This window comes from Lactuca virosa, chromosome 4 (assembly GCF_052849685.1).
Source record: "Lactuca virosa cultivar CGN04683 chromosome 4, Lactuca_virosa_CGN04683_v6, whole genome shotgun sequence".
In the NCBI taxonomy this organism is placed as follows: domain Eukaryota; kingdom Viridiplantae; phylum Streptophyta; class Magnoliopsida; order Asterales; family Asteraceae; genus Lactuca; species Lactuca virosa.
In genome coordinates, this window is record NC_136429.1 from 87174024 (window position 1) to 87185131 (window position 11108).

Below are 11108 nucleotides of genomic sequence, written 5' to 3' on the forward strand. Positions count from 1 at the left end.
AAGCAGTTTGAAAATTAGTTTATTTCGAATAAAATAAAAAAAATATATGTGGCTAAAACTTTATGCTCTTCGAAATTGTAAGATTTTTAATATAGTAGTCATGTTGCACTTTTCGAACTGTGGTCATTATGTATTACCTATGTGATTTTTAAGGTCTTTGAGGTCAATATCTCTCTTGATTTTACTACTTAAGCCGTGAAATGTTGATCAAGTTTCTTCAACTATTTTTGGAAATTGTTGTTTGTATTATTGTTGTCATGAATGTAGTTGAAGATTTAAAGGTACCTTGCATTTTTATTCCATGGTTCTTGATGTCACCATCTGTAAAAATTGGAATTGTATAAGCTTTTTCTAACACAAAAACACATTATACTTTTAATAATTGTAATAATTGGATAAAAACAATAGTTTAGTGACTAAATTTATAACATGGTGGAATTATGTTATGCTTTTATTTATTTTTCTCTAATATTAAAATTTGCTAACTTGGGAAAATGGATGGGTTGTGCTTCAATTTGTACAGGATACTGTTCACAAAGTTTGGAGGTCCACTACCTACTAACTCTTGCACCTTTTTTTTGGCGATTAGGTACTTGTGGCGCATTTGAATTTGATTTTTATGTTTGTTTACTGAATTGTGTTGATTGTCATGTGTTCAGAGATAATGTTGGATAGTTGCTTTGCAGCGATTTGTATTTATTTGTGTTAGTAAAATATGTTTCCATATGTAGTTGATTTGTGGCAGTGTATGCCTCTCACATTAGGCTAAAAAATCATTTCCACATTGCATTTAGAAGAAATTACTCAATTAGTATGGTTAATTTGCAGCCATCACAGTTCTCATGACATCACACAATATCTAGCTGAATTTAGTGGTAATAAAGTTGATCTTAGATAGTTCTTTAACCTTGCAAGTGAGGTGGTAACGGGCTGCATGTCGGCTGCTTTGTTCATTTTTTTACATGAAAAAAGTAGGGCACTTTTTCATGTTGAACATCATCGTTTACAAAAAAATCCCGTCTAACCCCCACAACGTGGGGGTAAATCCCTAGTTTCATATAAAAAGACTAATATACATATAAATATAAAAGTTCCTATTAATATGGTTTATATTGTACAAACCATAAATATAAACCGTACAAATACCTTTAAAATCTATACTTTTAGCTTTAATATATATATATATATATATATATATATATATATATATATATATATATATATATATATATATATATATATATATATATATGGGCGTGTTCGGCACGGTGCTTTTGAGAGTGTTTGAGAGCTTCTAGCGTTTGACAAAACGCTCCGTTTTGAACAGAAAACCTTGTTTGGCACTACAAGCTTCTAGCGTTTAGTTTAAACAAAACGTTCCAAATTCATATGCTACTTCATGGTCATACATTTAAAAACATATTTATATATCAAAAACATATTTTATACATTTAAAAACATATTTATGCATCAAAAAACATATTTTTTATATTTAAAAATATATGTATATAATAATAATAATAATAATAATAGTAATAATAATAATAATAATATATGTATTACACTATATAATTAAAGGTTATGGTTATGGATGTTAACGGGACCAAATGGGAGTGAAAATAGCCGCCCCTGCCCCCAAAATCAGTTGTTGCCTCCACCCCCACTCCCGCCCCCGAATCCCCCGTTTATATAGCCCCCGATCCCGTCCCGAATACATTCATCACCCCCGATCCCACCCCTGTTTCCTGTTTTATAGTCTTAAAAGTTGACTTTTTTTTTTTTGCTAAAATCACAACAAATAAATAATTATAAATACAAAGAAAAGAATCTATAAAGTTTTTGAAGATTTCCAGCAACTTGTGTTCATCTTTTAAAAAATACTGAGAAATACCATTTATAAACAAACATGATATCCACTCAATTAGACGAAGGTCTGAGAAGTCACAGTCTATCGTCGTTGAAGCTGAGGCCTGAAAACTCGATTAGACGAAGGTCTCAGTCAGTGAAGACCAAACGAAGGGCCTGGATAAGCGGAATGGCGTGGACAGGCGGAAGCTGATGACGGGAAATCGACAATTTTGGTGTTGGGTCTTGGGTGGGAAAAGTCACATATGGTTTACGGCAACAGTATGCTGTGAAGTGGAAGAAACAAAGTCAAAAACCCAAAAATTAGATAATGGTTTGTGCGTGTGTGTATATATCTTATCTTACTATATTATTATACAAACCTTATTATTTCCATAAATATATTTAAGACGTCCAAACCTTTATACTTACAGTACAAATAACCAAGCAAATCTTATCTCATTATTTAAGTCTGGTTTCAATCAAAAATTGAAAGAATTGCAAAAATAGAAATAATCCACTTTTTCCACGTGGTATTATCTCTAGCTAAATCAAATCTTATTGGGACGTTTATGCATCGCATGAAATTTAAATCTCGTGAATAATTCAAAACTGAACCGGCATTCCCTTAATTTCAGTACAATTGAATTGGTCAAAACCAACTAACTAAATCGGTATATAGCATCTGAGTCTTCTTCGATACCCCAAATACCACCACCATCAGATCATTCTCCTCGACCATAAACCCTAGCCACCACAATCTTCAAACTCCTTCATCGGAAACCATCGCAAGACATCACCCGCTCCGCCATCGACCATCAAAATCACAATTTGGTGGCAGAGAATCAACAGTTGGTCAACGCATATATGGCAAGATGAATGAAATCACACAGGTATACTCTTGATTTTCTGGTTTTGCGAGTTGGCTATCCCTTTCTGGCTAACTATCAAATTTGTCGCACAAGTTGAATTCCATTAAGAAAAAAGTTAAAAGTCGAGAGGTGATATATAGAACAAAAAACCCTGATTTATTCTTCCCTTCGGTGTGAATCACAAATCAGTCCAATGACTCCATCTCCTCATCTCCCATGATACATTTAAAAGAATCATTTATTAGGTTTGACTAAAAGTTTGTTTTCTTGATTATTTGATCTCTCTTTCTCTCTCTCTCTCTCTCTCTCTCTCTCTCTCTCTCTCTCATTTTCCAGGTTCGATTTTTTGATGTTTAAATGGATTTGATACCGTCTTTTGATATCCTTATTTAAACTATTTTGGTAATTATTTGGCCTCAATGTGCAATGAAATTTCTTTGATTTTGTGTACGTTTTGAAGTTTAATTGAAAAATCAACAAATTTCTGTGTGTGGTTGTGGCTTTCAGGCATTTGACATTTTTAGAGCTCTCTGACAACAAAGAAACAATGGTCTTTATCATTTATCTGGTAAATTTTTGCATCCCTATAAATGAATGCATCTAATATAATAACTATTTTAGCTATTTGATTTTGTAGGTTTTATCTGGTAGATAAGGAGCCAGAAGTCCAACCCATCTGTAATGATGTGTTTGAAACCTCTAGCAGAAGGCATATTACCTTACTATGTTAATAGAAAATTCATGAAATTTGTTTATCCTCTAAAGACATAAGTATATAGAATACAAAAACCATGGAGATGTCATTAAGAATGTTTAAACTTCAATCAACTCATGTTTTGTGTTTCTTTCCAAATAGGGTGTTATGAAGGCAATCATTGTTACCGAACTAACTTCTGCCGATCGGTTGCAGTGTAAATACTTGGACAGCGAATGAATCTACCATTCACTCACCCTTCCTCACGATAACGACTACACCCACCTACGAACTCCTTCTGTCGAATCGTCAAATTGTTGTTCCCTTTTTCGTGTATGTGAACCGATTTTGGAGTGGCTTTCGATTTCATCTACTAGGACTCAAACAATCTTAAACTCTTCTAAGAGTGTACTGATCAAACAAGAGACCGGTTGGGTTTTGTGACTTGGTTTGATTTACAGTTCAAAAAATCTGGAACATAACAACCTAAGAACCTTGAACTAACCACTATTGTTTTTGTCTCTTCGTCTTTTAGAGTTTTAAATGGCCATACTTCTATTTATTCTTTTTATTTCCGTCATAGCTTTTACAAGTTTCATTTTACACATGAAAAAGACTGATCTGGTGATTTATTTTTCTATCGTGTATTTGCTTGATAGCAGATCAAGAACGAATGATATCAGATTTCCAAGAACAAAGTTTTTTCTTATTTAGGTATAAGAGTTTGTGTTTAGTTAATTTCTTTTACATCACATCTATTTTTCTTGATGATTAACTTCAAATTTTGGGTTGAGTTTTACAGATCTGATGAGAGAGTGTGATTAATTGTCTCAGAAATACTAATGAAAGTTAGGTTTTGGTTCTTCAGATGATGGTTTGGGTTTGGTTTTTCAGATCAGATGAAAGAGTTTTACCTCTCCTTTCTTTTCGATCGAAACTTTCTTCTACATGTTTTTTTGTTGACATAGATCTACATCATCGAACCGACACACTACCGAACTGTTGACACCTAGATCTTGAAAACAGTAAGAAGCTTTTTTATATTCTAATATATTGGTTTATCAGCTACTACTTTTTTGTTGGTTGGGTTTATTAATAGTGTGAAAATCAAGTGATGGTAAGGATATAGAGAAAAATGGGCCTTGTCTATTTGATGTAGATAGATATAGTAGAAGTATTGAGAGTAATCCTTGCAGAAGTTCTTAATTGAACTCTTATTTTCCTTACCGTAAACTAAAATGAGTAATTCATGCTCTTTAAGTTTTACCAAATTTTTGGTAGTTTTGTTGGAATTTTATTACACTGCCTAACATTTCTTGGATCACAATTGCTTATTAAGCCAAAAGTTCCCATGGTCTGAGACTCTGATTATAGCTTTAATATTTCTTATTTATTTTTAGTTTCGTTAGGATTATTGTTTTTTGTATGTGGGTTTTGATGGTCGGGTTCAGTTTTTCTGTGTGCATGATTTGAAAGAGAGAGTTTATAATTACTTCTAATTTATGAGTTCTATTGTATGAATTAGAATCAATTTTTCTTCTTAGTAATGAAACCAAAGTTAATATAATTCAACATTTTTTTTGTCTATTCAAGAGATTGAAACATGTATTGGATTTTGTGGGTTCTTTTATTTTGAATTTTGTCTACTCTTCATCATCTTTTTTCGATTTTGTTAAATGGTGTTAGAGTTTAAGTCTACACTTTCTTTAGCCCCGTTTGCATCTTCAAGCTGCTTCAGTGGTAGGAAAACAAAAATATATGTTGAAGAGAACCGTTTTTCTACAGCTAACATGTCGATTTGCTTCCATTTTTTCCTGAACTTGTGGTAATATATGTTGACTTGTGTTTAGTTAGTATTTATTAAAGTTCAAGTATTGTAAGTTGTGTATTATATTTGTTTTTAAAAGCTTTGTTCCAGATTTAATCTGTTTTTAGTTCACGTTCAATGATTTTGGTTTAGGGTTTAGGTTTAATAATTGTAGGTTTAGTTTTTATTTTGTTTGTTCCATTTCATGTTTAAAGATGTGGGCTGTTTGAGTATGCTATCATATTTCTTTAAAAATCTAAAGATCATTGGTTGTTGTGTATATTGTTTCAAAGCTTTTAAATGATTTTGATCAATTTAAAGATTGACAAGACTATCTAACGATCATATACTAAAACAACTTACAACTCATTATTTTATAAAGATTTGATTGTTTAGATATCTACTTTGACATATATATATATATATATATATATATATATATATATATATATATATATATATATATATATATATAAACTTTAGATAATACATAATGATAAAACCCATTTTGGTTTTTTAACATGTTTTGGTAACATATATATTTTGCGATACATCCATTTTTTGTAACATATGTATTTTAAGATACATAATATTGTTAAATAAATAATAAAAATATCAAAGATAAGATTATGTAAAAACATGTTGGAAGAAATATATATAATTATCAAACCTTTAATCATTATATTAATTTTATCAAAAATAAGCTTTATATATAATAGTGTATTCCAGTAGACTTCTACAAAAAGAAGTTTCTCAAAATTACAGTTGTTGAAGTCCTACTTACAGTCCCCAATGTTACAATAAAAACTTAATGAATTGACGATGATAGACATTAAAAACGATATATTAGAGATATGATTATAAAGTGTTTATAAATAACTGTCTTCAAAAATACTAGGAGAGTCTTACAATTTATATAACTATGTAAATTTAACTATTGTATTATCATTTTTTTGCTTTGATTATTGTTATAAGGATTATGGTAGAATTAATGAATTTTGATAATAAGTAAAAAATTAAGAACCTAGTACACCTATAAATATTTGGAATGAGTGACCTATTTTCAGGTTTTTTTACAGTTTTTAAGAGTGTCTTTTTTAAAACATTGAAATTTTCTAAGATTCTCTTTAGACAAATGATATGAACTGTTTCGAATTTTAAAGTAATTTTACCTATTTAGAAAATGTCTTGTCATCATCATAGATATGAAAATTTTTATATGTCATCTTCATAGATTAGAAAATTTATATACATGATAGAAAATTTTAAAATACTTAATGTAAAACAAAGCAGTTTGAAAATTAGTTTATTTCGAATAAAATAAAAAAAATATATGTGGCTAAAACTTTATGCTCTTCGAAATTGTAAGACTTATTATAGTAGTCATTTTGCACTTTTCGAACTGTGGTCATTATGTATTACCTATGTGATTTTTAAGGTCTTTGAGGTCAATATCTCTCTTGATTTTACTACTTAAGCCGTGAAATGTTGATCAAGTTTCTTCAACTATTTTTGGAAATTGTTGTTTGTATTATTGTTGTCATGTATGTATTATGTATATTGTTGATTACTCCAAGTACAGGTTAACAGAGTTTCTGCTTGAGATACAATAAGATCTGCTACGACAATTTGCAGTAATACAATCGAAACATTCACATTGCATTTCGTGGATCATTTAGCTTTCATATATAGATGATATTATGGTTCTTCAGTTCTATACCTTAGTTTCTTTATTTTATTGGAGGGGGTGGAGTATCTTCTCTGCTATTGCATTGTTGGTCTCCACATGCGGTAGTTTTAGATGGTCAACCATATTAATGAGTTGTTACAGATTATGTCTTCATGTTATTTAAAAATTGTAATAAAACTTACAATAGTTATATATTTTTGAAATATTATAAAGATTTAGTAAAGTTTGGAAAATACTTATCGAATTTTTTATACCACTTTCATACAATTATGCTTGGTACGTGACATGAGCTAACGACATACACTTAACTTCATATATTTAGTAGATGCCATAACCATGCAACTAAACTATTTCTAAAATGAGCCATGTAATTAAATCTTTTTAGGATACTGACTTACATTTTTTTTTAAAATCTCAAAAGAACAAAAAAAAGTAGTTTGTATAAAAAATATATACTTCTTCTAGATGGGAGGCAAAAGATTAAATAATTATTGAGAGTAGGTTTGTGTCTCAAAGGTATGTCACTTTTAGCTATTACATTTTAAAGAAATTATATTATATATCACAAGAATATAACATGATAATGTTTTAAATCATATATGTTTGAAGATATGGGCATAAAGAAATCAATTGGGATTAGAAAATTTGATTTTTTTGTCTCACAAAATATAATGTACATTAACATTGTCAAACATTTTGTCGTATTCGAATCATATATAATGCCAATGAAGATATAAAATTAGATTTTTCATATCCAACATCATGGCAATGGAAATATGGAATATATATTATTATTGTGTTACTATATATATATATATATATATATATATATATATATATATATATATATATATATATATATATATATATATATATATATATATATATAGAGAGAGAGAGAGAGAGAGAGGTTCCGTTGAAAATAAAAATAAAATAAAGATCTTGAGATTCAACCTCAGCCACATATTTCACATCTGCCGCACTAACCCTCCGGCGTACCGGTGCGGCATACATGTTATAATCATAAATAATTATATAGCGCCGCCCGTTCGTTTCTCCTCTGTCACCATCCCCACCACCACAAACGTCATCGCCACCACCACTACCACCACCTCTGACACCATCCGACCCCACTACTGTCATATCCGTGACTTATATCACCGCCACCTCTGCCATCACCACCTCTTCTGCTACCAACTGTCATAATCATATATGATTACTCAATCTTTGAACATAGATATATGTATAATCATTTATGATTATGCATACCCCACTGTTGTCGGTACGCTGGAGCGTTAGAGCGGCAAAATGAGAAATATATAGTTGAGGTTGAATCTCAAGATCTCTAATTTTTATTTTAATCTCAAATGAACCATCCCCTATGTATATATATATATATATATATATATATATATATATATATATATATATATATATATTATTGTGTTAATTTTTTGTGTGTTCATTTTGATAATGCACCAACGATGATCTTCGGTGACATACCATCATATATGCATCAGATCTGATGTGTTTGATGTATTTCATGTGTAGATCTGGTGGTTGTTGTGTACTTCACGATGGTTCCACCACCAGATCAGAGTTGTTGCACCTTCTGTTAAAAATGTAAAGAACATAAAAAATGACAACTTTAACCGATCTTCAATTACGAACAACAAGATCCAGTTGGTTTTTAGAAACTTACAACTGAAATCTCACATACAAGAAATCACTCTAACTCAAATGAAAAATAAAAAACAAATTAAGTACAAAACAATGAACAAGATTTTCAGAACAAAACAGAGAAACCCTAATCTGGGCTGTAACCCTAAAACAGAGAAGACGAGAGAAGAGGTGAGACAAGAGAGCGTGTGTGTGTAAATTGATCTGTGAAAATAAGCTCTCACAACTAGAATCAAACTATATATACTTCGGGTCAGAACCATGGATCAAAGTCGGATTTTACCCGACTCAAACCCATCTGGAAGGGTCCACGTGTTTTCTATATTTAACAAAAATGAGCCCCAGTCCCTGCAAAATAAAAATAATACAAAACACGCCCAACACAACAAAAATTTTACACCACACCACACTCAGAACAGAACTTTTCCATATTTACAGATTATACCCCAGATTCAGAATTACTCTCATTGTTAATCTTGCAATAATTATTATATATATTTTTAACACCTCCTCTCAAGATGAACATTGAGAGAGGAAACAAACTTACTCAACCTTAAACGGATCATATAAACCCAATTCAGAGCATAAAAAATCATGTTAGTTTGATGTTAAATATTTTGTAAAAATATCTGCTCATTGCTTTTTTGATGCAATTTTAATAATATTTAAAATTCCTTTTGAAACCCTATCTCTCAAAAAATGACCATCCACTTCAAAGTGTTTAGTTTTCTCTTGAAAAACACGGTTAAGTGCAAGTTTTATAGCATAATCATTATCATAATAGACACTAACAGGAAATAAATCTGTAACACCTAAATCATAGTAAAGTTTAAGAATCCATATTATCTCACATGTAACAGTAGCCAAGGACATGTATTCAGACTCGATAGATGATCTTGATATAGTGTCTTGTTTCTTACTTTTCCAAGAGACTAATGAATTTCCAAAATAAACACAATAGCCTGTAACAGATCTCCTAGAAGAAATATATTTTACCCAATCAACATCCACATAAGCACATAAAAGAGGATTTTGACTTTTAGAAATACTAATACCTCTACCAGGATTTGTTTTAAATGCCTCAAAACATACATAGCAATGTCCAAATGAGATTTTCTTGGAGAATGCATAAACTGAATAAGTGTTTGAACAATAAAGGAAATATCAGGTCTAGTTATAGTCAAGTAAATTAACTTGTCTATAAGCTTTTGCTATTCTGTTATATTACTTAATAAAACATGTTTATCATCAATTCCTTTTTTAGAAATAACAAAATTCAAATCCAAAGGAGTTCTTACTGGTTTACATCCTAATTTCCCAAACTCATGAATCAATTCCAAATAATACTTGCATTGAGTTAAACAAATTCCATCATATTTATCGATGACCTTAATTCCAAAAAAAATTTAACTTCCCAAATCTTTAATCAAATATTTAGATTTCAGAAAATCCTTTATTATATTTACTTCAATTTCACAATTACCAGTTATAACTATATCATCAACATACATGAGTAAAAAAAACAACAATACCATTCTTATTCCTAATAAACAAAGAATAATCATGTATGCTTTCCACAAATCCAAATTCAAATAAATACGAACAAATTTTTTATTTCCATTTCCTAGGTGTGACAACCCGAAATTTCTATATTGTACAGTCTTTCAAATTCAATCACAGTTAGACTCGTTTCTGCTATCTTTTAGCATTGTTTAGGGTCTGTTTGAGTGTACTAAGTCTAGTACATTCAAGGTTTGGGTTTAGGGATGAGTTAACTTAAGTTCATCGTATTGTATTCGGGCCAAACACTCCATTTAGAGGAGTGTACGACCGTACACATGTGCACGATCGTACACAGGAGTGTACAACCGTACACATGGGTGTACGACCGTACACCCAAGGTGTCGTGAACCCAAACATATATATATATATATATATATATATATATATATATATATATATAGATATATATATATATATATATATATATATATATATGTTTTCCCTTCATTCTTTCTTATTTTTCACACTTTCACCTCAAGAAAATCCGATTCTCTCTCAACAATCATCAAGTCTTACACCTTAATCTTCAAAGATGTAAGTGTTCCTTTCATTGAATTGTTGATACATGGCTTTATCTAGTAAAGATCCATGTTTTCATCCATGAAATCTTCTCTTTTGGTTAGATCTTCAAATCTTCATCCATTTCACCAAGGACACCAAGAACACACACTTGTTCTTGGGTCGTGAACCCTCTAAAGACCTTCAAAAGTGTGAGTATTCCTTCTATCATCTAGTTAGACATGTTAAACACTTGATTCAAAGCCTTAAAACATCATCTAACTCAAGATCATCAAGGGTGTACGACCGTACACACTTGGTGTGGCCGTACACACCTCAAAACCTTCCAAAATGATAGTTTTATCCATCCTCTTGTTGTGAAATTGTCACACTAGTTTTCCCTAAGATCAAACATCCTCTATTTGCATGTTTTCCCATGAGTGTACGGCCGTACACTCC

General features: G+C 30.7%; 1 long non-coding RNA gene across 5 annotated transcripts; it reads left to right on the forward strand.

Annotated features, from left to right (window-relative positions):
• The first annotated feature begins 2433 nt into the window (after nucleotides 1-2433).
• On the forward strand, nucleotides 2434-5003 carry LOC145106142 (uncharacterized). Of its 5 annotated transcripts, none has more exons than XR_013707477.1 (5): nucleotides 2434-2738; nucleotides 3225-3285; nucleotides 3355-3744; nucleotides 4071-4125; nucleotides 4214-5003. It is a non-coding gene; the product is annotated as an uncharacterized LOC145106142 (long non-coding RNA). The 5 variants fall into 5 exon arrangements; XR_013707475.1 differs by having other exon boundaries at nucleotides 4074-4125; XR_013707473.1 differs by having other exon boundaries at nucleotides 3355-4125.
• The last annotated feature ends 6105 nt before the right edge of the window (nucleotides 5004-11108 follow it).